The 27,840-nt window shown below is 39.3% G+C and overlaps 1 long non-coding RNA gene across 2 annotated transcripts in view; it reads right to left on the bottom strand.

Moving 5' to 3' along the window:
• The window catches only part of LOC139826456 (uncharacterized), a 97,419-nt gene extending 84,954 nt beyond the window's left edge, over positions 1–12,465 (bottom strand). For both annotated transcript variants that reach the window (XR_011736532.1, XR_011736531.1), the window contains exon 1: positions 12,362–12,465. This is a non-coding gene — a long non-coding RNA (uncharacterized lncRNA). The remainder of the gene's footprint in view (positions 1–12,361) is intronic.
• Between the last annotated feature and the right edge of the window lie 15,375 nt (positions 12,466–27,840).

Consider the following 27,840-nt stretch of genomic DNA (forward strand, 5'->3'; position numbering starts at 1 on the left):
AAGAAATGTATCTGGATATAGAGATTTGGCCTGAAATTGTGTTTGCCATTGTGCTTATGTATATACTTGTAATGTGCTGATGCAAATGTTGCCTGATCTAGAGAAACATCGAATGTGGCGCTGTAGGCTGTTCTGTAAAATGTTATCACAAAATTCTCAGCTAAAGAGTAAACATTTAAATACACAGTAAAGAAGGGATCTCTTAACTACCTTTAAATTGCAAGAACATAGCATCCTGTCAAATTTTAATCATTAGGTGTTTTTAAAGTGCCTATTGTGCAAGTGTTTGGGCTTTCCTTGTTTAATTTCAATATGTGTCTCTACTGACTGTAAAATATAATATAATACTATAACACTATTTACTGCAATAAGTGTGTTTGTAACAAGAATATCAGCATTTTTAAAAGTTCTGAGCTCCCTCATCATACCAGTCTTTGAAGAGGAAAAGAGAGACTCCCTATAACTCTCATTCTCAGCTTGGTCATTAGTTTCATACGCAAGATCCGAAAATTAAGCACTTTTAGGTATAACTGTACGGTGAACTAGTTTGGGTTGAGGAGGTGTAAACATTCCAGCAACTGTATCTAAATTGTTTGGATTTAAAACACTGTCCTATTAATCCTGTTCAAGGAGAATGAAGCAGCATAGTGTATATGAAGCACAGATGTATGTATGCGAAATTATTCAAAACTTGCTGTTCTGGGTGTGATCGTAGGAGCTTAACATGTCAAAAGCCAAAGCTCTTCCAGATCTTCAAGATCATGAGTGGCGACACATGAGCCTTCTGAAGAGGATCCAAAGGGTAAGTAATCACAGGTAATCACACTGAATCAGTTTTGTTTGTTTGTTTGTTTGTATGTTTGTTTGTTTGTTTGTTCTTGTTTTATGCATACTTATTATTATCTACTTCTAAGGGAAGTTTACTTCTCCCCTCGGGGCCCAGTTTAAAGTCAGATGGAGTTCGCCTTGGGCATAGTGATCATTAAATGACTGAGTTTTCTGTTATTGGAGAAGTAAGGCATGTGGTCAGCAGAACTGCTACCTTGGGCTTCCAAAGGGCAGACTTTAACCTATTTAGGAGGCAGCTATGAAGGGCAAAGTTGTCCAGGTAGGCTGGTCTCTGTTCAAGAAGGAATTCCTTCAGGTGCAGGAGCAGGCTGTCCACGTGTGCCGGAAAAGAAGCCGGTGGGGAAGACCAGCCTGGCTGAATAGAGAGCTGCATCTGGAACTTGGGAATAAAAAGATAATTTATAACCTTTGGAAGAGGGGCAAGGTGAATCACCAGGACTACAAGGGTGGTGTGAAGCTATGCAGGGAGAAAATTAGAAGAGCCAAAGTCCAGCTAGAGCTGAGCCTGGCTACTGCTGTAAAAGGGAACAAATAATGCTTCTAGAAATATGTCAGCAACAAAAGGAGGGCTAAGGAGACTCTCCATGGAAGTAAGGTGAAACATAGTGACAGAAGATGAGGGAAAGGCTGAGATACTAAATGCCTTCTTTGCCTCAGTCTTTAACAGTCAGACCAGTTGTGCTCCGGGTACCCAGCCCCCTGAGCCAGAAGACAGGGACAGGGAGCAGAATGAAGCCCTGATAATTCAAGGGGAAATGGTCAGTGAGCTGCTGCATCACTTAGACCCAGACAAGTCTACGGGGATAGGATGATGGGATGCACCCAAGGTTGCTGAGGGAGCTGGCGGAGGTGATCACTAAGTCACTTTCAATAGTTTATCAGCAGTCCTGGCTAACCTGGGAGGTCCCAGTTGACTGGAAGTTGGCAAATATGATCCTCATCTACAAGATGGGCTGGAAAGAGGATCAGGGGAACTACAGGCCTGTCAGTCTGATCTCAGTGCCAAGGAAGGTCATGGAACAAATCATCTTTAGTGCCATCATATGGCACATACAGGACAATCTAGTGATGACGCCCACTAAGCGTGGGTTTATGAAAGGCAGATCCTGCTTGACCCTCCTGATCTTCTACAAAAGGGGGACCTGCTTAGTGGATTGGGAAAATTCTGTAGACGTTGTGTACTTAGATGTGAGCAAAGCCTTTGACACCGTTTCCCACAGCATTCTCCTGGAGAAGCTGGCAGGTCATGGCTTGAACGGGTGTACTCTTTGCTGGGTACAGAACTGGTTGGATGGTTGGGCCCAAAGATTTGTGGTGAATGGAGTCAAATCCAGTTGGTGGCTCGTCACAAGTGGTGTTCCCCAGGGGCTGTTTAGCCTGGAGAGCAGGAGGCTGAGGGGAGACCTTATCGCTGTCTACAACTACCTGAATGGAGGTTGTAGCATGGAGGAGGTTGGTCTCTTCTCCCAAGTAACAAATGATAGGATGAGAGGAAATGGCCTCAAGTCATGCCAAGAGAGGTTTTAATTGGCTATTAAGAAAAATTTATTCCCAGAAAGGGTTGCCTGGCACTGGAACAGGCTGCCCAGGGAAGTGGTGGAGACACCATCCCTGGAGGCATTTAAAAAACCTGTAGATCAGGTTCTTAGGGACATAGTTTAGTGCCAGAATTAGTTTAATGGTTGGACTCAATGATCTTGAGAGTCTCTTCCAACCAAAATGGTTCTATAATTCCATGAAAGATGTGAGGAGAAAACTTCCTACTCTAGTATGGTCCTCAGATTACTACCCATTATTGATTTTTCAGGTAATCAGCGATGATGTTGCAACAAGAAGTCAAAGAACAACCAACAGAGACTTCAGGGCCTTGAGACAACTGGTGTTATGGGTCTTTTTCAACCTATGTGATTCTGTGATTCTATATGTAACCCATATTTTTATGTAAATGCTACAATTGTAAAAACAAAACAACAGTCAGAATCTACAGCCATCAGTTTGGCTCTTCTCTGAGGAAAGTTAAGAAAGATTAAGGAAGTCAAAATGTCCACTGATTCACATTTGGCTTAAGGTATCTCTTATTCCCTTCCCAACGCAGGGAAAAAAAGGGCATTGCAGTTGCTGATGGTATTATCAGCCTGTCCCAAAATGCCTACTCTCTGTATTTATAATAGAATCTGAAGGTGAAGGTCACCTTTCTGATGGGTTTCAGGAGACGTCAGCAGTGGACAGGGCTTGTTTGGGTCTCGCTTGGGTGCTTGGACTATTTTCAGTAGCAAACACAATTATTTCCAATCATATGGAATATTGTGCCAGTTCAGAAATCAAATTAGCTGTTATCTATTTTGGTGAAAGTGCATCTATCCCACTTTCCTTCCATCCCTTGCAATGTGGAATTAATTATATAAAATAATAAGAGGAGAAGATAAATGCCAAAAAAATATGTTGGCTGTACCACAGCTGGGTTAGCAGTATGTCTTATCCTGTCCAAAGATAAGTACACAGAGAAAAGCAATAGTAATAATTAGAGGGGTATCAGTTGTTAGCACAGAGATGGCTTATTTTACACTGAGAGAAGAAGGGTCAAGACTGATTGAAATCAAAAGGGCAGAGTGGAAAATTAGTCAGTCACCCTTTTTTTGCACCTTCCCCCCCTCCCCGCCCCTCAACAAGAAAGAAATGAAATAATACAAAATAAGTTGAAAGGTAATCCTTCTCATGCACTGCAGTGGAAACTGCAGAATTCACAATGTCTTATCACCAGATCATGAGTGCTTAGCACAAAATAAAAAAAAAAATCAGTAGGATTTTTTCAAAGGAGTAATTTTGTAGGCTTTTAGCCTTTACTGCTATGCAGGTAAATTGAGCACAACGTGGAGAATCAGAGCTGGTGTCTCGGGGCAGTAAGCTGATTGCCTGCAGGCATCAGCAATAGACTCTTGTGCTCTACTCCCATAACATCACCACATTGAGTGGCAGGTGAGGTACATCAGCTCTTTAAGACCGCAGGTATTACTGTCTACCACCAGAGCAACTCACCTTAATTAATTGATCAATGGTTCAAGGAACAATGAGCTTTGCCTCTTTGGTATTACTAAATCAGAGAAGTGGCTGTGTGGTAGAAACTCCTTCCAAAGAGGTTTCATGTAAACCAGAAGAGCGTCCAGTCCAGGTACCAAACATTCCCTCTTCCCAGCCTCAGGCTTATCTGTCAGATACTTAAATACAAAAGATGAAGAACACCTCTTTAAGGCAGCTTTGACCAGCAAAATTGGAGGGTTGGTGTTGCCCACGGAATAACCAGAGAAACTACCTTAACAGAACCTTTCATTGATTGCAAGATGGTTGGGGCAAAATTAGTCGAATCTGATGGGCAAGTCACCAGAGATATGTGTTTATCTTTCCTGCATTATAGTGTCTGTATTTGAAATACCTCTGAGCTCAGAGCGTGCCTACTGTCAGAGCTTACTGACAACACCCTTAATCACCAGGTTCTCTGTATTTCCATGCATATCTCTCTCTCTCTCTGGTATTTTTAATGTATCTTGCTTCTGCTTTCAACTCATCTGCAAATCTGTCAGTTTTCTGAAATGCTTCTTTCACTCTCCCCTTCTCCATGCATGTCTACATTTCTGATGATACCTAAATAACTCGAACAAAAGGCTGAGCATTCGGTCTAAAAAGTGAGAATATTCAGTATTGCCAGCCTGTTTTGGTACGTATGAAGTGGTTTGAAAAGCTGGTCTATTTGTGTTCAGTGCTGGAATGAAGCTTTTTGGACAGCCAAAAACCTACCACACATGCCTCTGAGGAGACACTGACAACCTTAGCTGAAGCCTCATTTTAGGCTGGACTCCTGGACTTTTTAAAATTTCTTTATTAAATTCAATGTATTTTCTTTTCACTGTGTTTGCCCTGATTTTTTTTTTGAAGTATTTTTACTATTAATCTCCTAATCTTTATCCTTTACATACTGCCAAAAATACATCCATGGTATTGAGAGGGAGCTGATTTATAGATGAATTATGGCAGATTACATGAATAATAAATGAATTCTAGCGGATTGACAACTTTTCTTTGTCTTTGCTGAAAAGATGTTTCAGTTTTATACCCAGCCTTGCAGGAAACCCAAATAACTCTAAAAGACAGAAGGACAACTGATGTGGTAAAATCTATCTGGTTCAATGAATCTCTTTTCCCCACCAGGTCTAGGCACAGTAGGACTGTTCTGTGTTATTTTAGTTTATTCGTTTTAATTCCTTTTCATCCAAGAAGGGAAAGCTACTGGTTGGCATCCTCTTCAGAGGACATTAACCAGACCTGTAGGTGTCAATTCAGTCCCTGTCCCTGCCAGTGTCCCTGTTGGTCTCCATTTCTATTACTCCGTCAAACCAATGCTACTGAGAGGAGAGCCCCTGCAACCCATGAGAAAATTCGTTGTTTATCATTTACTGCTGAGCAAATCAGTTTGAGTGGTCTGCATTCCCTATTTATTCCTCTGCTCTTTGGACACCTCCATAGGGCGGGGGGGGGGAAAAAATCACTTTAACTTTCGAAAAGTTTACATCTTTTCCTGCCTCTTGGATTAGTTTGGTTGCTCAGGACACGTGGCTGATGTTGGAACTGCTATAATATTTCAGAAGATAGGTTATAATTTCATGTGGAGAAAACAAGCTGAGCATACCTCAAATGCCAGAGAATAAAAGATTCTTCCTAAGTAATTTAATTTAATATTTTAGGACTGGATTCTGAAGGTGCTGGTATAGGTTTCAAGCATTTGCCACTCTTTGGGATACAGTCCATAAAGAAAGAATAAATGGACCATAAATAGGCAGAGTTATTGTTTAGAGCTATCTCCCAAGCATCATCTGTCCTTTACAGAATAGAATCGGGTAAATAACTGTGTCAAGAGAAGGACAGGTTTTTTTTGTTTGACAACCTAAAAGAAACCTCTTCAATTACTGGCAAATATTGGTGAATGTATTTTCTCCTCAGATTTAATGATGTCTTTTTAAAATCTGTGAGACAAGCTACAAAATGCGCACACCTGTGAAAGCACCTCTAAATTGTTAAATAAGAAGTTAAGAAGTCTGAAGATGAATTACATTTTCACCAACTTTCCTTCAGAAGAGCTGCATATACATGATTCTTCCTTCCCTTCTTAAGATTTTGAATTTTGCCCGTGGAACTTGGTCTCTTTGGCCTAATATTCTCTATTTCCCTGAAAAATTATTTGTGATTTTCTTCTGTCCCCAGACGTCTATGCTCAAAACTAAAATACTCTCACTTACAGCATTCATCCCCTGTACACAGAATATTTACCTAAATTTAGCTGCAGCAAATAAACAGCAAATAATAATTAATATTGACATTTAAATTCTTCATTCTTTAGTCTTTAGGATCGATGTTGCAAGGAGAGCAATGGGAACTGCACAGGGGCTGTGGGGAGGAGGTAATACTATTCATTAATATTATTTTTTTTATTTTGTTTGTTTCTTCGCAGTAAATTTGAGGAAAAAACATCTAAGCCAGTTCCCTGAAAAAATCTGAAATAAATCTGAAAATTCAGAGAAGTCAATTCTGAAAAATCAGAATGAGATTGTGTGAAAAATTTAACATTCTGAAGTACACAAATTACACAGAATTTTGAAGAAAAACGTTACAACAATGGTAAAGTCAGAAAATTTCTAGTAAATACTTGTATAGGTTTTTTGTTTGTTTTCTTTTCATTTGTGGTTTTGTGAATTAAGATATTGGGTAAAGCTGTATGGTTCTTCCCTTAACTGTGTAGAATGTGAACTCCAGCAACATTGCACAGAGAGGAGTCAGTGCTATTGACATATTTCAGTTTGTTTAAAAAGAAATCATATGAATAAATAGATAAATAAAATCATATGGTGGCAAGGAGAATTGTTAATTATGTGATGACAGTGTTTATGTACCGATTTAGTGCATGTCCCATCATATTCTGTACATCTGCAATGATGCAAGGATATAAACATTTAAACATAATTTTTGAATGTCATGCAGTACAGTTTTGCTACAAATGCAAGAAATAATAATATTTGGGAAAAACTCTGTTAGCATTTGGAAAACATAGCAAACAATGTCATAAAGATATAAAAGCTACTTAGGATTTTCTTAAGGTGGTTTAGGTGAATAAATGCAACACTGTATGTGCCACACTTGGAATTTTTACAGTGTGAGCAGATTTCTATTGTTGCTGAGAATAGAAATCCAAGTGCTTAGGAAGGAGATGGTCCTAAGCTCATGCTGACTTTGTTGAATCTATTTTCACATCAGCCTGGGACCATATTTAACATTTATTCGTCGAGCTGTCCACTACACAAATGCCTGGACTTTGTGCACTCATATCACAACAGCCCCAATCCTTGCAGTAAAATAATTCTGGGAGATCTCCCGAGTCTGTCATCAGGCCCTATATAGTAATAATAAAGTCATTACTTATTGCTGAGAAGTCATTGCTCATTACTGAAGGCATTACCAGCTTGCACTGAAGAAATTGCGGACCCTGGCAAAACCAGAAAGTTATTCATGTAATCCTAAACTAAAATAATTATAACACTTAGCCATGATGCAGCTCTTCACGTCTCCAAAGTGATGAATGAAGATAAATTAACTATTCCTTCCAACATCCTGTGTGGGAACCCCTCTTTATATTTAGGTGAGAAAGCCATTGAAGGGTCATCAAAGTGGAGGAAAAGTGGAAGATCTTCCTTATAAATTGTCCTGTGAGGACATTCAGAGGTGGAAGGATTGCGTTTCACCCTGCATGAGGGGCAAGGACAGTGCTCGAGGATGTCTGGGAACCAACCCAGCACTGTCTCAATACCAGTGCCCACTGGTACCTGGGACTGAGTTATAAGAAGTATTATCTTTTCTTTATAATTCCCAAAGGGGCAAGAGAGCAGCAGGCAGGCTATCGTGGCAGCTTTTCTCAACCCAGCTCCCATTCTCCCTCTCTTTTCCCAGGAAAAAGGACTTAAAAGAACATCAGCGTCCCTCTTCCACAACCTAAAGGCAACCACGAACGCAATGAAGCCCACCAGAGAAGTCCAGTGACAAAAACTAGATTATGTGAAGCTGTCTCCATTGTGATCAATGGTGGAGGAGAGTACAGGCACTGAGATGTTTTCTCCAAGAATTTCCAGGCAAATCATGGCCAAGCCAAGTACTAAAAACTGCACTTGCTAAATGGAAATAAAAATTCTTCTGCTGCATTGGCTCAGGCTCAGCCTGGCAGATCTCTGCTTGACTACCCGGCAAAACAGAAAACTGACTCTAATGATGTTTTTATGTGCTCTTTGAAAAATTACACTTGAAAGATGCCTTCTCCAGCATTTTCCTACTCCTCAATCTCCAAATCAGAAAAAAACAAGAGCCATGAGATAAAATCCCAAACCAAAACAGAACATGTGAACTGAAAATATCTGCAGAGGCCTTTTAAAGTTTGAAATGTTTCTTTTTCTACTGTAGAAAACCTGGTTATTCCACAAGTGTAAAAATTAACTGTACAGAACTCAGGGATATTAGCCTTTTGTTCGTGTAGCATCATACCAATACATATTTGAAACACCTTTGTTTTCCTAATATGCCTTACTTGGCGCCTGAGAATAATAATAATAATAACTCAAGCAGTTGATTTTTAAAGAAACAAAATTCTATTAATCTGATCCACCTTGCAGTTCTGGATGGGCTAATAACTCATTCAGTATGTAAAAATGTTTACTACTATTATAACTATTTTTCTATTGTTAATATCGTGTTAGGAATTTCACCCTAAATCCTGATTATCAGTGGGTCACAGCAAAACACCTTCAAAAATACCAAGATTTTTTATATGGACAGAAAGGAGAAGAATTTGTGGAAGATTAAGTGGATGCAAATACATTACAACAGGTAGTATAATGTGGGTAAATGGTTGGGCAAAAACCTGTTTGCTGGGTGTCAGGGCAGGTTTGCATTTTTGGAATGCATAAAGGTGAAACACACTGGAACTGCACACATTGTAAGTCTGTAGTTTATACCACGGGCTATAGTGACACATCCACAGTAACTATCTGTGGGATTTTTTTTGCCACTGGGAAAACTATAAACATTCAGAGCTTGATTTTCTTCTTCTTTTCCTCAAAGTAAGTCAGCAATACCTCCACTGAAGTCAATGGAGGCACACCGGTGTAAAATTGGGGTGCGAGGTGAATCAGAATCCTAATTTATTGCTTCATGTTAAGTTATTAATATTATTTTCCTTTTTAGGGCTCAGTCCTACAGTTCTCCAGCACAGCAATTGAGATCAGTAATACTGTGCCTGGTTAAGATTACTTTCAATGAAAAATGAAATGGAGCTTCTTGTTTTTGTGGGGTTTTTTTTGCTGTGTTTTTTTGTTTGGTTGGTTTGGTGTGTTGTTTTTGCTTTTGTTTTTGTTTTTGTTTTAATGTATACAGAAAGCCTGCAAGCCTTTTTACTCCCTTTTTCTCCCCACAACTTTTTCCAATACCAGAAACAGCCTTTGTTTCATGCTGTGGTCAGCATGGAGAAGCAGGACTGCACCATCACAAAGGCTGCAGAAGGAAGGAAAGTGGAAGCAGGAGCATTTATATTCAGATTCGCTTCTTGTTTTTATACCACTTCAATTAAACATCTACAAAGCAGTTGGATTAAAATGCATGCATTGCTGGCCGAACTCATTGGGCAATTAAGGATGAATTAAGATCAAATTTCATTCTCCAATCATAGTTACTAAAGATATGCTTCCAGTAATTGTTTATTTCCTCTAGGAGAAGAAAAAAAAAATAAAAAGAAAAGAAAGAATAAAGAAAGAATAACAGTAAAACCTATGAAACCAAGCACTTGGTAATTTCTGATCTCTCTTACACAAAACAGGTGAGCCCCGCTCGCAGTTGATATGGTGGTTTCATTTCAAAGATGAAAAGAAAACTGTATTTTTACGAGGACTGGTGATGTGTATTTTGGAGATGCTCAGACGTGCATATCAGAGCAGCTTGCTCAGCCAAGCCTGGGGGTGTGCAGGAGGGACAACCCTGTCGTGGTCATCTCCTCGCACCCAGTCTGGAGCGCTGGCTTTTTGACTTTCATGGTATCCTTGCTTAGAGAAGACATTAAAACATTTCCCACTACGTGCTTTCTCCCATCTCGTTATGGACACTTTTGTTGTCCTTGTGGCCCCTTATTCTATTTTCCAGAAGATTTTCCAGCATCTCCCTTCCCTTCTGCTACGCCAACAAGGACAACATCTGCTTTTCAGAAAAGACTCACAAAGGGTCAATCCTTAAGTCCTTCCTACACTGCCTCTACAAATTTCACCTAAGCAGCAATTATAGCAGTTGTAGGTGAAAAACAATGTCATCAAGATATTAATGAATTATTGTCTTTTCACTGTGAAAAAAGTCAGATACTAAGGGATGGCTTAGCACAGAATAACGTCTACCTCCTAAAACCACCCAATAATAATATGTTAACTAGTGCAGATATCCTTCACACCAATTCTTTGATAAGTCTTTTAGTTCTGGGGTAATAATTTGATTTTAAACTAACAGCCTTACAATCCCTATTGTACATTAAAAATCGCTTAGTGTTTATAATATAATAACTGTAAACATGTAAGGACTGATGATTAAATGCACAGTTAACTTATTAAAACCTGAAAGATTTAATTAAATGTACTTGGCAGGAGATGTAAATTTAAAATTAGCTTTAAAAATTGTATATAAAATATAACATTTCTTGAATAGCTGCATCTAATCACAAAAGACATTTTATCTTTGTTCTTATTTTTATATCTTAAGTTTAAATCCATTTTTCTGTTTCCCCTTTGAAACACTAGGCACAAATTTAAAGGGAAAAGGCAGAATAAAAATTGACAAACAGGTAAAACTAGGAAACATACTCCTAGCAAGAAGAAATAACATTACCCTAAATGAAGAAACTAGGAACTTAACCAAAAACATATTTTTGTTCTTTCCTTCATTTACCAAGGTTTTGGCTTGCACTATGTTCACAGGAGTAGTTGATACCAGCAGTGAAAACACATTCTTCATCCTGCATCTTCCCAATAGAGATTCCTACGTGGTACAAAACACACCAGCTTCCCCACATCTGCATCTCACTACTCCAGGTTACCCGGAGTCAATGCAATGTGTAATTTTAGTAATGTGGCATTATTAAAATCCAGCTGTTTCAGGTTTAAAGTTTCTACCTATAGTCTGAAGCCACAGACAGCTCAGTACTGCTCATTATCGTTTGTGAAATGCACATGTTGCTGTATTTGATGCAGTTTAATCAGTAGGCACTCTGATTACGCCCATCATTTACTATGACTTTTACTATAACTCGTATTGTATATCAGGCTTCTGTTCTGTTAATTTTCCTTTTCCGCTTGGCCATCTTTGCTGCCCACATACTTTATATTTTGCCTGGGACACTAAGTCCCCAAGGGCCAGCGTGCCTATGAGTTTCTGGATCAGAACCCTTTGTAACAAGCAAATTTTAGATGTGGGTTTTTTTACCCCCTAATGGCTCGTTTCAAGATGCTAACAAAAGCCGAGTACTAAGCGAAGAAGAAGGAAAATGATGCTAATTATCTCCAGTAATTTAAATATATAAACTAGCTTTGAGTGTCTATACCCTATTTCCCAAGTGCTGAGTCCTCAATTAACTCTTGCTTTATCGTCATTCCTCAGTTTATGAAAAGGTATCTCTCCCTCCAGTTCTCCTCCTCAAATGATGTTGTAGCAGAAAAATCAAACCAGCTTTATAAATAACTTGTTGTTGTGCAATTATTCTTTTCCCAGATTGCACCCCTGTTTAAATGGATTCGAGAGGAGAGATCTCCGGTGTGCGAACGGGAGGATGCACATTGCACATTGCGTACCAACACCATGGGTTCTTATTTACATGTTGCTCATGTTTATGCAAGTTAAAGACAAATACAGCTGCCGCTGCCTTCCCCAGGAATCGCAGCCACCGGTCAATGCTACTAATAGTGGCTGCAATCAAGCTCATAATGTATTTTTCATGGAAAGAGAGAAGCGCTAATAGCTGGGGAGGGGGTGGGGGGGATCTGTGCAATTTTCTTTCAAAAGATAGCCGACATTTTCAAAAAACAAAAACTGTATATTCAGTCCAGCTTCTTTAGTGGCTTTCATGTTATAGGAATATTTCCCGGTGATGAAAACACCACAGAGCCAATCAAACCGCAGTGCTATACAGGCTGCCACACTAGGAGCCCAGTATTTAAAATAACCCTTATGTATTATTCATTAAGAGTTGATGTTTATGCAAATTGCAGAAGCATGTGCCCACCTGGCCATCATGGGTTAATAACAACAACAACAAAAACAACAATAACGATCATAAAAAATACATAATCAGCCTCTTCCCAAGTAAACTAGCAAGCATCGAGCCATTCCCAGAATCTACGTAATGAATTATAATTCTCCTTCATTAAATGGATCAAAAAATTGCAATTCTTACCTGTTAAGCTTTGTCAGGCCAGCACATTTTCTGGATGAAATAACTGACTGTGTGTGCAACCAATAAAACTGAACTGAAAAGCTGATTAAGGGCACTAACTTAATGCAAAGCCAGTCACTGAATATTCATATGGTGCCTGTGTTTATGCAAATTAAAGCAAAAGAAAGCCCAAGGGGATTGGTTGCCATAGCCCACAAACACTGCATACAGCAGAAAAATAGAGAATAGTGACAAATAAATCTTGAAAATCGTAGCTAGGAAGGAGAATGAGTAGTATAGTAAAATATTAAAAGTGTTACATGAATTACAGTTTTTAAGAGCTTTACCTAATCATATCATTGTTAGGCCTTTGAGGCATTTTTGTACAGTGTACTGATCTGTAATTATCATCACACTACAAGACAGTATCATTAATGTTTGTCAGCTTTATTTATTCTGTTACTCTGTAAGCAGAGTGCTTAGTCATATGAAGTAGGTGAAAAAATAATTACAACAAAAATTATAGTGTAATACATTAGGAACAAAACCCACAGACTTGTGTTACACTTTATTAAGCCTTTCAGATAAGACCTTCTTCTCAAGCAAAAGGACAGTAAAAAGTAGAGTGTGCCAGTGGCAATATGCTAAAAATGAGATTTAGCTCCTTGGTATCTTAATTTTGCTGTGTAGTTGCTTCACACCAGGTGCAGACTCGTGTGTGAGACAGCTAATATTACTCTCGCATTGGGCTTTTTCTCAACCTAAAGTCATTTTGAAAAGACTATGCTTTTTTGTGATTAAAAATGAAAATACACATGGAATTTATTCAAATGTTATTTCTCAAATCAGATTAAAATGTATCAATCCAAGTTCTTACTATGGTAGTTGCCAAAAAACAATAATGCTTTTTTACAAAGAGATATTTCAAAATCAAAATGATATAGAGTATCAGCATTGCATTTTCCCTGATAAGCAAGAACATGTATAAATAGAAATCCTACTCCTACACAGTATGTTACATTTTAGTATTTCCATTTATTTCCATCAACAAATCGAACTTTCAAGAGAGGGTCCATCTGTAGATAACCATTTATTAATGGTGCCATTGTTATTCAAGATTTAAGAAGGACCAGATAAGCCATCTCACACGAGATATTTGCATTATGGATCAATAGGTACCTCTGACTCTTAAGTTTTGTGTGATTTCCACTGATATCTATTGGCTGCTGTTACCAGATAACCCTTCAGCTGAAAAACAAAACAAAACCCAACAGAAACCGCTGCTCCATTGTCACACATGAACAGCTATCGCTGGTTTGTAGGAAGCTGATGGGTTCCCCTTCCTGGAAGTTGTTGAGAATGAATGCACCTTCTCAGAAAGTGGAGTGATGGTCCAACTTCAGGAAATCGAGGCCTACCCTTGGCGCCATCACCCTGGAGATTCCACTACTGGTTTTGCTTGTGAAGACCATCCCATTCCCACATATTTCCACTAGTCCTAGAGGGGAGTGAGGGATTTGCCACGCCAGGTTATGACTTCTGAGTTGATGTTGTTGCTTGGTGTGAGATTCAGGACCATGTTGCATGGACACCAGCTGCAAAATGCCAATAAGTGCATCATGTTGGTACCTGAAAGGGCGAAAAGAGACTCTTTGGTCATGGGATGATGGATCCCTAACAGGTCGGGACAGGCTGCTCAGTGAGAGAAGGAACCAGGGAGATCTGCTTGGATGGAAATGAATTTCTACCTGGCTGAGGACCTCTGAAGGCAAGAAAGGGGAATGAAAAAGTGAGGTGCCTGGGAGAAAAGCTGTATCCTGAAAAATTAACTTTCCAAAAGGTCAAAATTTTCAATGAATAGAGATGTGCTTATTTATACTTAATAATTTGTCTTGACTTGTATTAAGAATAATTGTGCTTAGAGGTCCTTGTAAAGCCTATGTATATTACAGCATTGACAATACCATGGGTAGCCAATTTATTAAATGGAAAAGGCAGAGTGCCCATATTTATGAGAAGCCAAGGGCTCAATATAAAGGAAGAAAAAGAAAATTATCTGGGGTCAAGGGCAATTAGTTGCAAGGGCAGAAGGCGGGGATGGGGATCAGAAGGCCAAGAGAAAATGCAGTCCTGCATTCACTCCTGTACAGAGGAGGTTTATACCTGGAATGGGGGTCTCACAGGCAGTTGAATAATAGATATCCAGCAGGAGATCAACCAAGAAGGCCAATGGCATCCTGGGGTGTATTAGAAGGGGGGTGGTTAGTAGGTCAAGAGGGGTTCTCCTGCCCCTCTATTCTGCCCTGAGGAGATCACATCTGGAATATTGTGTCCAGTTGTGGCCCCTCAGTTCCAGAAGGACAGGGAACTGCTGGAGAGAGTCCAGCGCAGCCACCAAGATGCTGAAGGGAGTGGAGCATCTCCCGTGTGAGGAAAGGCTGAGGGAGCTGGGGCTCTGGAGCTGGAGGAGACTGAGGGGTGACCTTATTAATGTTTACAGATATATAAAGGGTGAGTGTCAGGAGGATGGAGCCAGGCTCTTCTCGGTGACAACCAATGACAGGACAAGTTTTGCATTTCATCTTAAAAGAAGTAAGTCTAAAAAAATTCTTACCTTCAGAGAAGAAATGTTTTCCCAGGCTGGACACAGTTCCAGCTGCAAAATCATGAATATTCAGCCACTGACTGAGCTGGATGTGAATGCGAACGTCAATGCAATGATTGGGCAACATCAGCACATCCTTCATAAGACACATGGGTTTGCAAACAAGCAGGCACACTTAGGAGGCAGAAATGAGAGCAGAATATGATGAAATTGTGAAGGACCTTTATCAGTTTTACGCAGTAGATGTGGACCACAGCTAACACCACTCCTGGGTGCCAGCAGGAAGCTTCCCACTGGATTTAGTGGGATGGGATCAGTTGTGGGTGAAGAAAATTGAGCTGCTGTTGGCTCTTCTAGCAGTTTTTAGTCTTATTCTAATGTACTTACATGCATTTATTTCTAGTGCTTTTACAATGTGATTCAGATTGTGCTAGGGAGCTAGCTGCTTTCTTTTTTTCTTCTTTTTTCTCTTATTTTTTCCTTCTTTTTCTGAAAAAAAAAAAAGAAAAGTGAATTTAAATTTAAATGCAAGTGGAAGCTGACAAAATCCTACCTTTTCAACTCTATCTTTAGCAAAGCTGTATGTGTATGACCTGATTCCATGAAGTGATATTTCTGTGCTGTAGTCCTGTCAATCCCTCACCTTTCAAGCACACTAAACCAATAAAGCAAATTATTTTAAAGAATAAAGAAACAGAGAAAATCTGATCCATAAATTGACTTCTTTATTCTGCCAATTGACTAAATGACACTTAAGTCATCTCTAAGTGCCTTGAAAAAAATAAAAGGCATTTCTATTGTGAAGCTGATGAACAATTAGGCAATTGTAAAGCCCGGAATGGCAAAGTGGAAGAGCATAGTAATCTTTTCTGTTTTCCTCTCCTCCTTTTTTTTATTTTATTTTTTTTTTCACAGTAAATTCCATAAATGGATCAGCAAGGGAACTTCATTTTCACACATCTGGATGAGTGATCATGCCAGAGATCTGGCCACTTTCCAGAAGACCACATATGGAAATCTCTATCCCACTACTGCTTCACCATCATTTAGATATGGAGGAGATAGCTGTGCTGGTTTGCTCTTTCCTATAGAGACCTCTATTTAACCTCAGGTATTAATGTCATTTTCAAATCCTGAAGACACGCAGAAGAAAACACTTAAAATGCTCACCTGAATGGTGTGTATCTCCTGGATCTCCAAGGCAATAAAAATATTAACTTGCACCACAAAACTTGGCTGGTGCATGTCTCAAACCCTTTCATACATACCACACTCCCAAGGATTTCACCTCATATTTTGGAAAAGAAGGTATTTTGGTGTTGAAGACGTCTACATAACAACAGGTTTTCTGTTCTTTGTTAAAGCAGCATGTCTACATGGGATTCAGCTCTCTGCATTGGCCCATCTCTCACCATTTTCCCTTCAGTAATATTTGCTACAAACATCTTTTCACATTTTCTAAATTCCTTCCCTCTTTAGCCCTTTCTTGCCTCTCAGCTGCTGTCCCAATAGCCAATATTTATTCTTGATTAGTAATATCCCTGCTTTTCCCACCAACACCAAAGCTCATTTGTCATCATTGAGTCATGGGTGGTACCTACTCGTGCCAATATAACCATCCAGAAACATTGCATCGGGAAATTTTGTTCCCCTGTGACACAAACACAGATTAACCATCACAACAAATCAGACTGAAGAACAAAAAGGAAAGACAACTTTGTGTCACATATTATTGAAGAATCAGTACGGAAGACTGAGAGATGCCTGCTCACAAATCACACAAAATGTTCCAAGTCTGTTTTAAAGGAAGCCCTTATGCTGTAAACTGTCACAGAAAGTCCTGGAAGATTCATCCATACAAAACAAAACAAAAATCAAGAAATTAACTTTAGTGGAAATACTGACTTCTGAGACAAATAAAAGCTTTATCTCCCAACACAAGTGGTGGTGAAAACACCTTTATAGTGTTTATGTCATTAGCTTGGATGAGACAAAAATAAATTTGCAGGGCAAACCTGCTACAAAGTGGATCAGAGGAAATTTGTGCTGTAGCCAAAGATTCGTTCTTTATGAAAACTGGTACAAGATGGGGGAGAAATGGACGAGCAAACATTTCTTTTTATGGCCTATTGGGATTTTAAAATTAAGCACAGCAGGTAGAAAGATCCTGCACAATTAAAAAAAAAATATTAAAAATAATAGTATGTCCATACATGAAAGCCTACTCTCTTTTCAAAACACTCTGCTGTCACTTAAGGTATGAGAAATCAAAGCCTGGAACAGCAATGGATGAACACATCTTTCCACAGGCAAGCGGTAAGGACTTTTAGAGCCAGGACTAGAACCAGACTCGGGATTAGAAAAAGACTCGAGGCTCTACTTTCAAAAATCACCTCTGTATTTAGATTTCTTGATATGCTGCTGCTCTGGGAGGTCTGCTAAGAGCAGCTTTGAAAGTTACCTGCTTGAAGAATAATTATTTTGCGTGACACCTGCAGGTGGCCCTTTGAATGGACACACAATCTGAGTATAAAAATCTCACTTTTAAGGAACATAAAAGGCAAGGGGCCACTGGTAACTGTGCTCATGGATTAAAAAAAGAGAGAGAGAGAAAAAAAAATAGATTATCTGATTCTAGTGCTGAAATATTGTTCTGTAACATGAGGGAAGAGATTACGTGCTGTGACGTCCTGCAAGGTCTGGAAACTGGCTGTCTGGGTTGGAGCCGTGGTCCCCTGTGGGAGATGTAATTTTGCATAGGAACTGAAAAAGTGAAGGTAATTATCAGTGTCTGTATATGAAAGGTGTCAAGGCTGGCAGTGAGTGCTAATAATCTGGTATCTTTTTTATACCATTTCTTTAGTGGATGTGATATGTATGATATTCAGCTGCAGGAATAAAAAAAATTAAATAAATAAATGCCGGTGTTTGCCCTTTTTTAAAGTTACTGCTTTGAATAGCAAGTATTCTGTATCTCCAGGCTTCTAAGGAGGGATGACCTAGCCAGAGAGGGCCTGGGCAGCTGTGAAGAGTTTCTAAGGATTTGTATTGTCCCTTTAAAGAAGAGAAAAATCAGATCAAAGGATGGCTCTTATTGGGATGCTCATTCTGGGAACACAAAAGACTGTTTCTCTCCCCTATTTTACTTTATTATAGGCTTAATAATGAATAAAGACTCTTCAATGTGCTTCAGTCTGGATCCTTTAATTGCCTACATGACTTTTAGCAGAAATTAAAACTTCATGCAGTCAAAAAGCTGTCTGTTCACTGCTTCTCTGCCTCTGAAAACTGCAGCTTATGAACCCAAAATCAAGCACAAAGGATAAATCTGAGCATGGGTTATATGCCACTTGGACAAAAGATTCAGGCATCTTTTTTCCTCCTGCTTTTCAGTCTTACAAATATTTTTATTACAAATTAGTAGGGGAAAGGCAAGAAAAGCAAGATGGACAAGTTGTGAGTGGAAAGCTTGAACTTCTTAGATGCCCAAGCACTGTCATCTGTACATCCCATCAAAACCAACGTACTTCCTAATAGAGCAACAGTGGTTTTGCAGAGCATGTGGGTTTATTTGCTTTTCTTTTCCTGAGAAGTGACAGCATTTCCCATCCAAAGTCTATAATACAGTTTGCTAACACAGGTAAACCTGAGAAAAACCCATCTGAGAACATTAGGTCTACATTTTCTTCAGAAATACAATCTAATACTGTCCCTCTCTCATTCATGATACAGCGTAGTAGGGTTGACGCTTTGATGAACAATCAACATATGACAACAAAACTAAGACATTTGATATGACAACATATACCAAAGCATTCTCAGCATTTCACATTCTCCACTTGTTTGGTTTCTTAAAGAAATTGTTTCCACAGCTGAAGAAAGGTGACCAAAAATAGCTTATGTTTATCTAATGTAAAGCATATAATAGAACCAAATTATATATTTCTTCAGAATAATTTTTTCAGAAAGGGATGCCCCTTGAAGGATGGAGCTATTCAGAAAAAGCACCCAGAAACTAGCACACTTATTATATTGTTCTTTTTGTTTTTTCTTTAATGGGTTGTTCCTAAAGACAGTTCTTATGGTGAGGGTGTGTTTCTCATTTTACCAAGCGAGGTGATTTGAGAAGAATTATACCTCTCTCACTTGACAGGTAGATTAATGACAAAAAAGCTCATAACTGGTGACTTGGCAGGAGATGAACATCACAGCCAACAAGTCCCAGATACTGTAGACACCATCAACAGGCTACAGAGGAGTGCACAAAAGGTGCTGCTGTCAAAGGACTCCCTGGTTGCCCTGGTTCATGTAATCAGACAGCTTTTGGTCCCGCAAGGAAAACCTGGGGAGGGCAGCGTATTGGCCGCAAGAAGCACGCGCAACTGCTGCTTTGATAACAGCTTGCGTTAATAACTTAATTAGTGCATTACACCTCTGTGTTTACCATGAACATACTTCCAAAGGTCATGACGTGACGTAGTCAAAGTCCAGCAATTATACTTTTTAAGAAAATCTTACAAAACATAAATTGACTGTCTAATGCTTACCAACTTTTTGTGCCTTTGAGGACACTACAACAAAGGAAAACTGTAAAAGCAATTTTTGCATCTCAAAAGGCTGAGCAAAAAGTAACATGTTGAGAGACCTAAGGTGTTGTTTGTAGGCAGGGGTGTTCTTTCGTCTCTGCAATGTGAAATAAGACCTGTTTGGCTGTATGTTCTTTAAGCAGACTGTCCTTGACCAACATTCAAAACCCTTGTTGCTAATAGAAACCACAGACCTACTGGATGTCTGTGAAGGTCTCAAACTCTGGTGCTCAGTCATCACAGCTACCAGTGTTTTAGAACAAGTTCGATAAATACATTGACTTCGTCACTTCAGTGAAAAGAACAAGTAAGTGCAACTTTCATGACCGTAAAATGGAAAAAAAAAAAAAGAAAGAAATTGAGAGGTGAAGCAAGAGATCAGAACCCTGTCAAGATTTTTGTAGTCTGTGAACACTACAGATTTCAGCACTATCTGTAGGTGTGTTGGGTGCTTTGCACCCGTCAAAAATGAAGTTAAACATAATAACCATGTGTCAGAGTTCAGTGGGTAAAAATTATAGCAGTATTAGTTGAAGGAGTGGATTAATTATAATGTCTAATTTGGGAACTGTTTGAACACCGGGAGTTTGCAAAGTGCATTTGAACATTGTTGGGTTCTTATCCTCTAGGAAAGATTAAGAAAGAAAAGAGGATGAAGGAGAAAATATAAAACATGCAAAAGAGCCTTCAAGAGAAAAGTATGACACTAAACCATGTTTTTTCAAATTTGATCTTTCTCCGACAAGCGATTCCCTTCCCTGTGTCTATGCAGGACCTCTGTGTACAGGCAGAACAGACCTCATACTCGCACTCCAAAGAGACAAATAAGTACCCTAATGATCACTTAAATTTAAATTCTTGAAAACCCATAGTTTCACTAAAATGCGTGTAAACAATTTTGCAATTCTAATCTTGTATTAAAAAAATAAAATTGCTATTACGGGCAAGAGTTAACTAGTCTGACACTCGTAACAAAAGCTAGCAAGTTTGTAAGGGCACAAAACCTAGTACTTCACAATAACTCAAATATCCCTAACACGATAAATTGCATTGAGGTGAGAACATATTTTGTGCATTGTAGGACTGGTCTAGTAATACAGCAACAAACACTGGAGCTTCACAGGTGGTCATCTCTAGGCTCTGCATAAACCCGGTGCTCAAGATACCTACCTCAATTATTACAAAAATACTCACAGTATTTTAGTCCTTATAATCAGACTTCACTGCTGTAAATTTTGGCAAAAAATACCTCTCAGTGGTGGTTGGAAAAGAGGTATTTTTATTAATTTTCTTATGTTCTACTGTGAAGAAAAATCCATTTTCACTGAAAAGAGGTGAAGTAAGTTGCTAGTGATTAAAAATTAGCAGTCATTTGTGAGAAATATTTTTCCAAACAATTCTGCATTTTCGAAACTTCACTGGAAGATTACTGGAACGCATTGGTCCTATTAGGCCATGTGTTTTATTTTTTACTTTATATGATGTTTACGTTATCGTATAAATGTAAATCGTAAAAAATCGTATCACTTGTAAATATAAAACTTAAAATAGACATAACCATCTGGAGCAAATAACTTCAATAAAAGGCTATTTTTATATTAATTAAAAGTTTTATACTCTATATTAGTATTACATATATTTTTTTAAGTCTGTTAATTTTTTTTTTTGAGTGTTAAAACACTTTAAGGAAATTTGGCAATCCAACTTTTCTTCCTCATCAGTGATGAGAGAAAAACGCCAGAAATCTCTGCTGAGTTGGGGATTGTTTGCAGGGGAAAAGGAAGATTCATAAAATAGCACAAATGCCACAGAGCTGATGTGCCAGGGTACCACAATAAAGATGAAGATGGAGGAAATTCTCTCCTCTCTGTTCAGAGGCTCTTTCATTCATTTTTCTAGGGACAGAGGGTAAGATGAGAGTGAATTTTTTAACTTATAAGAGTTTCTGGAAGCTGACCAGATTAAAGGAGCTATAAAGGTAAGAGAGGAAATAGCCTGCAGTCCTCACTTCTGGCCAAACGTTGCAGTTTTTAGAGCAGCAGCTAAAACTCGTATGAGTTTATTAGAAGTCTCCTGCTATTTGGAGTTTTTCTTGAAGAGCTCATGGCTGGTATTGAGAGATTGCATGTGAATTTCCACTTGCTTTTTTTCTAGCAAAAAGCCAAATTTCCATCTCTCCTGACCGCAGAGAGAATCTCGCAGATATGGAGTGGGTGCAAGCACAGAGCCTCTGCTCACAGGCTTCAAAACCAGATGGCAAACAAAAATAACCCCAGGTGACTCCGCGTGTTTTCCCGCCGCCCCTGTAACTTTGGGACTCAGATGCGGGATGTCCTGGGGTGAGCAGTGTTGCTGTTGTGGGTGAGACGTGTACCCCACATTTCAACCCTGCCCCCACGTGACTAATCTTATTTGGTTTTTCTTTATTCAATCTATGCATTTTCCCTCCGGAAAATGGGGCAAAACTCAAAGGTGGAATTATGCTCACTGTGACACTTTCACAACACCGTCACCCACACGATTATCAACACAACTCACATCAAGAGCGGCTTGAGTGGACGCTGCAGAGCTCGTGAGATGAGAACAGTGGTTTCATTAAAATAATTCGAGAAAAAGCAAAAAGAGAGCATCTCATTTTACATCTCCACATTAAACTCTGAGAAGCTCAAAAGGTTCAAAGGAGAAGTGACATGGACAGAAAGGATCACAAGCAGCAAGAGGCACCAAAGATCTGGCAGGAGTTTCTGCTAATTCTGCCAGAGATACAAAATGGTTGTGGAATTCATTTTCCTCCTTTTGCTGACTATGCAGGGGGATAGACTGCCTCAAGAGGAGCAGCGGCAATAGAAGCACATTAAAAACAGCTTACCTTTGATTTTGTAGGATTTGGGTCTATGATTCAGCCTATGTGAGCAAGGTAAATAATAATTTCTGTACAGTTTGGTTACCCAAGTTCATTTTATTCGGTCCACACAACCACTCTTTCTATTCAGTGGTAACTGCCGGTGTTCATTATCCTGTGTGATCCAGTTAAAATTAATTACCACTGGGAGCAGACACACTCACAGGAGCCAACACCAAGATGTTACCAGATAAGGAGGAAGAGATTTTTACACTTGTCTTTTGGGTTCTTAAGTAGAAGGGTTTCCCTTCTAAGACGGTTGAATCTTTGCTATCACTTGTCCTATTAAAAAGCAAAACTTTTTAAAAAGTGGTACACTATTTGCAGTGTTCCTATGAGAAAACTGTGTATTGGTCATATATATAAATATATATGTTTATATAATCTCATTGCGTACTTTCAACATGAGATAAACACACTTATCTCTGCCTAAGCTCACTCTACACTTAAGGTGATAAGGGCACAGACCACAATGGTGCTGGTAAGTCTTAAGATCAGAGTGGAGGAGGCTGGAGTCCTGGGCAGATAAGAGCTCCTAGCACCACCAGCATGACAATAAACTGCAACAAATTCATTACCTGCAGCTACTGGAATGGAGCCATGGCAAGGGAGGACTTCATGGAGACTGGGACATGATGACTGTTTGGGACAACCTTCTTGGCTAAGTTCAGCAGTCAACAGCCCAGCAGAACCAAGGACACCCAGCTGAGGATATTGCCATCCAACCATCAAGCCTCCAATGACTATTTTATGCTGCTGCCGTTATCATTTGCACTATAGTAGCCACAATGATCACAGTGACAGACACAAGCTTTTTGTTGAGTACACAAGAACCAAAAAGAAAGCCAAACAAAAATCTCAACCTGAAAAGAGTGTAGTGAAAATCAGGGATACCACCTGAGCAGGGGATGACAACATTTATATATGTATGGTCATTCTTTCTGTAGATACCTCCACAGTGATCTCAGAAGGATTTAATTTGGGTATTGGACTCTTCAACTCCTTCTCCTTTCACAGACAGGACAAAGGTTGTAGCCAGCAAGAAGCTGCTGACATTAATTGCTAGTGCAGGAACCGAACCTCTAGATTTTGCTGTGTCAGCTGATAAACCTGCCTCTCCTCCTCCACCACCTGCCACAAGTTCTGACCTTGCACTAGCTCCTTACTTTTACTTGAACAGGTTCTTTTGCTCTGATACCTTCACATGCTGTCCTTCAAAATGCCCCCACTTTGCATTTCATGTTACTAACACTATTTGTGTTTTCCAGAAACCTTATGAAATATTAGACAGGACCAGCACTGATTTGGTGACTTTCTTGTAGCTGCAGCAATTTTCTCAATTTTATTGCATGAACCAAACAAAAAATGAAATAACATAATGCAGTTCACAAGCTATAAGTAAGCTGTTAATTTAGGATGGCCAAAAGTAAAATTTAAATTGGACAGCTAAATATCTGAGCTGGAATTCTGTTTTTTCTTCATATCCTCACTAGAAAAGGCTGAGTGTTCAAATGTTATGAGAAGATAAAAGAATACAGAACTGAACTAAAAGGAGGTTGATTTTCAATGTCAAGAAAATATTTGTTAAACAGTTTTCTACTATTTGTTAATTTCTATTAGCTGGCCAGTGATCAAGGACTTAGATTCTGAAAATATTTTATCCCTTGGTCTTGATTCAGACCAGGGAACAAGTCACCTCTGCATTTTTATATTACTTGCGTGTTAGAGCCATTGAGAGAGCAGAAACTCAACAACCTGTTTCAGGCACCTCAATTTTTTGGAAGGCTTCCAAGTCTTCCACTGCAGAACTTGTTTCCTGCTCCCATTTCATACGGGTCACATTGCTCAGCACCCTCAGATTTATGGAGAAAGTAAAACATTGCTGCAAATTTCATCTTCTGCTCCACTCTTTTGACCATGTCATTCTTTTCTACAGCCTACTGCTTTAGCTCCCTTTTCCAAACATTAGTTTTGTTTCCCACTTTCAAAGGCCTGCACAGGCTTGGGAAGTTAGATCTCACTATGAGTTCAAGAAGCCACTTCCCTGTGTAGCACTCAAGTCAATTATTTTACATTATCTCCCATATCAGCTCTCACACTTACAAGGAGCTCCCTGAAGGATTGGTGCAAAAGTGATTGTGGTTTTAGACTGTGAATTTTAAACCACTATAACTAGGCTTAAACACATCTTTATTACTCAAAATAGGAACCATTACACTAAACAGGTTTTTGCCAATGACAAATAAGTTTGTTTATTCCTGTAGCGTAAAAATCCATGCTTCAGTATTCAACGAAGACTTGGAAAGCACTTTTGGCAGCATGCTGGTTGTGGAAGCATTTTCCCCACAAAAGGTTGTTGAGATGCTTGAAGAAGAAGTGGTAGTCAGCTGGCAAGAGGTGAGGTGCATGTGGCAGATGAGGCAAAATAGTTTCGCTGGGATTCAGAAAGCTGTAGTGGCTCAGAGTGGCAGCAGACCACTAAACCATAACCATGACCTTTTTTAGTCCAAGTTTGGTTTTGAGAAGTGTTTTGGATGTTCTTATTGGTCCAACCACTGAGCCGGTCATCACTGGTTGTCATATAAAGTCCTCTTGTCATCATACATCACAATCCAATAGAGAAGTGGTTCTTTGTTGTTGTTGCATAGAATAAGAAAAGATAACTCTTCAAAATGGTGATTTTTTTTTATTTTTGTTTTTATTTCATTCACCCACTTATTGAGCCTTTTAACCTTTCCAATTTGCTTCAAATGCTGAAACACCATGGAATGGTCAACCTTGAGTTCTTTGTGTAGTTCTTTGTGTTGAGTTCTTCCTGTGTAGTTGTAAGGTGATCAGCCTTGATGATTTCTCTCAATTGGCCATTGTCAGCTTCCAATGATGGTCACTATGCTCCTCATCTTCAAGGCTCTTGTCTCCTTTGGAAAACCACAGCACTGTATGTTCATTAGTGATTCCTGAGCCAAACGTGTTGTTGATGTTGCAAGTTGTCTCTGCTGCTTTATGACACATTTTGAACTCGAATAAGAAAATTTGCTTTTTGTTTAACATCATTTCCATAGTCTAAAATAAATCTAAATTCAACAGCAAGTAATAAGTCAGCAGAAAAAAAAAAACAAACCACAAAGCGAGAAAAGTGCATTAAAATGATGTATAAGATAACCACCTCTATTTAAGAATGTATTCCAATATCAAACAGCAAATTTCAACATGACAAAACCCACAATTCATTTTTCACCAACATATGTTCCCCATTTCAGCAATGAGGTGGGTGTGAACATGGTGAGCCCTTGTACTGGGTGCCATTTAAAACTGTTTGGGATTCCCAGGCTCTGAGTCATTCTCATTTTGCTATGAAAAGTAAAACAACAGGTTCCACAACTTGTTCTCTTTTTAAGAAAAGAGGCGCAACAGAGTCATTTGAAGGCATCTGGGACTTCCAGAGCAGTAGACACTGGAGGAGACCAAGGCTGTAAGGAGATCCTCCTCGCTTACCAAAACAGAATCCCAGAATCCCAGAATCCCAGAATCCCAGAATGTGAGGGGTTGGAAGGGCCCTGGAAAACTCATCCAGTGCAATCCCCCCATGGAGCAGGAACACCCAGCTGAGGTTACACAGGAAGGGGTCCAGGCGGGTTTGAATGTCTGCAGAGAAGGAGACTCCACAACCTCCCTGGGCAGCCTGGGCCAGGCTCTGACACCCTCACCATGAAGAAGTTTCTTCTCAAATTTAAGTGAAACCTCCTGTGTTCCAGTTTGAACCCATTACCCCTTGTCCTATCACTGATTGTCACCGAGAAGAGCCTGGCTCCATCCTCGTGACACTCACCCTTTATATATCTGTAAACATTAATGAGGTCACCCCTCAGTCTCCTCCAAGCTAAAGAGCCCCAGCTCCCACAGCCTTTCCTCACATGGGAGATGCTCCACTCCCTTCAGCATCTTCGTTGCCTTAAAAGACCAGGGCAGATTCATGTCCTGCTTGTTGGTTGAGGTTTTCTTCCCATGCATCTACTGCAGATAGTAACCTTGGCTGAAAAACAGAGACAGACACGCTCCCATAACCACATGTGCTGTATCTGTTTGCTGCAGGGATGTACAGGTAAGATCCAAAGGGACTTTGGAACTGATGGTCTCATATATATGTTTTTTATTAGCTTTTCAGTTTAGACATCTGATACTGCAGACACTTAGCACTCATGCACATAGCTTAGCTTTGATGGTTATTGATCTCTGTGGTATTACAGTTTACCATCTGGCTTGTTGAAATGCTTTTGGAAACCCCACAGACACCCACATCTGCAGCCTGTAGGCACCTAAACACATCGTCTGTCTGGCTCTGAGTTTGTCCAGCTCTGTGGCAGTATTTGACATCTACTTCTCATATTTTACCACTTTTTACACATTGAAGAGCCAAAGAATTACTGCCAAGCAGTTATTTATGCTTTTTTAACAAGACAGCTATTGCATCAGAGGGCAGTATTAATACTTCTCCCTCTGATGTATTTCCCTATCTACAATTGAGAAGTCCAGCAAACAGCCGGACTATTCTGGCAGAAAAGAAAATAATAAAAATGGTTTCGAAGTAGAAGTCTTAAAAGAGGAGCAAATAAAATTCCAAGGTTAATTTGAACTATTGAACTATTTTAACCCATTTTAAAAGGTAATAAATAAGGCTATTCACATGTATCCCCAAAGACAGTATTCTTCTGTAATGATGAAAGGTAGGATATAAACCAGTGCTGCTAATGTTATTATGATAATCCTATGTACTTCAGCAGCTGCTTGCACTTAATGGTTTGTGATGTAAGACACTTTCAGTAATCAAGTTCATTGATAGTGTTTTCTTTCAAGATTTCTGTTTGTTTGTTTTTATTTGTTTGGTTGGTTATTGTTCAGTGTTGTTTTGTTTTGTTTTTAGTTTAAAGTTCAACTAAACATTTATATAAATGAACTGTATCAATGTACATCCACGTAGCAATTTTTCCCCAAAATCTTTTCCACACAGAAGCTCCATCTCCAGCGTGTGTCTACTACCAATCTCAGCAAGCTGTCACAACAGCACAAGTTTTCTTTCTCAGAATCCATCTGCTTTTTAGATGTTCCCCAATAGAAGGAAAAGCCTTTACAGGCAAAACCACAATTCATCTTGGTCCACTTTGTGGATACCTGACAGGACAATGCTGTTCTTGGGCAGCAGATCTACAAATAGTTTAATGGAACACTTTTATGGGGGTGCTTCTAAATAGCTGACAGTACTCTTGCATTGCCAGCCATTAAAGTGATGGATAAGACACATTATTTTCAAGTTCCAACATACTCATCACAGAGGAGCGATGCGCGCATGCATCCCTATGTTAACCCCGCCGTGCCAGAGCCAAAGCCAAGGCAACACCGTGAGCCCTGG

The sequence above is a fragment of the Patagioenas fasciata genome, chromosome Z (assembly GCF_037038585.1).
Source record: "Patagioenas fasciata isolate bPatFas1 chromosome Z, bPatFas1.hap1, whole genome shotgun sequence".
NCBI classification, from domain to species: domain Eukaryota; kingdom Metazoa; phylum Chordata; class Aves; order Columbiformes; family Columbidae; genus Patagioenas; species Patagioenas fasciata.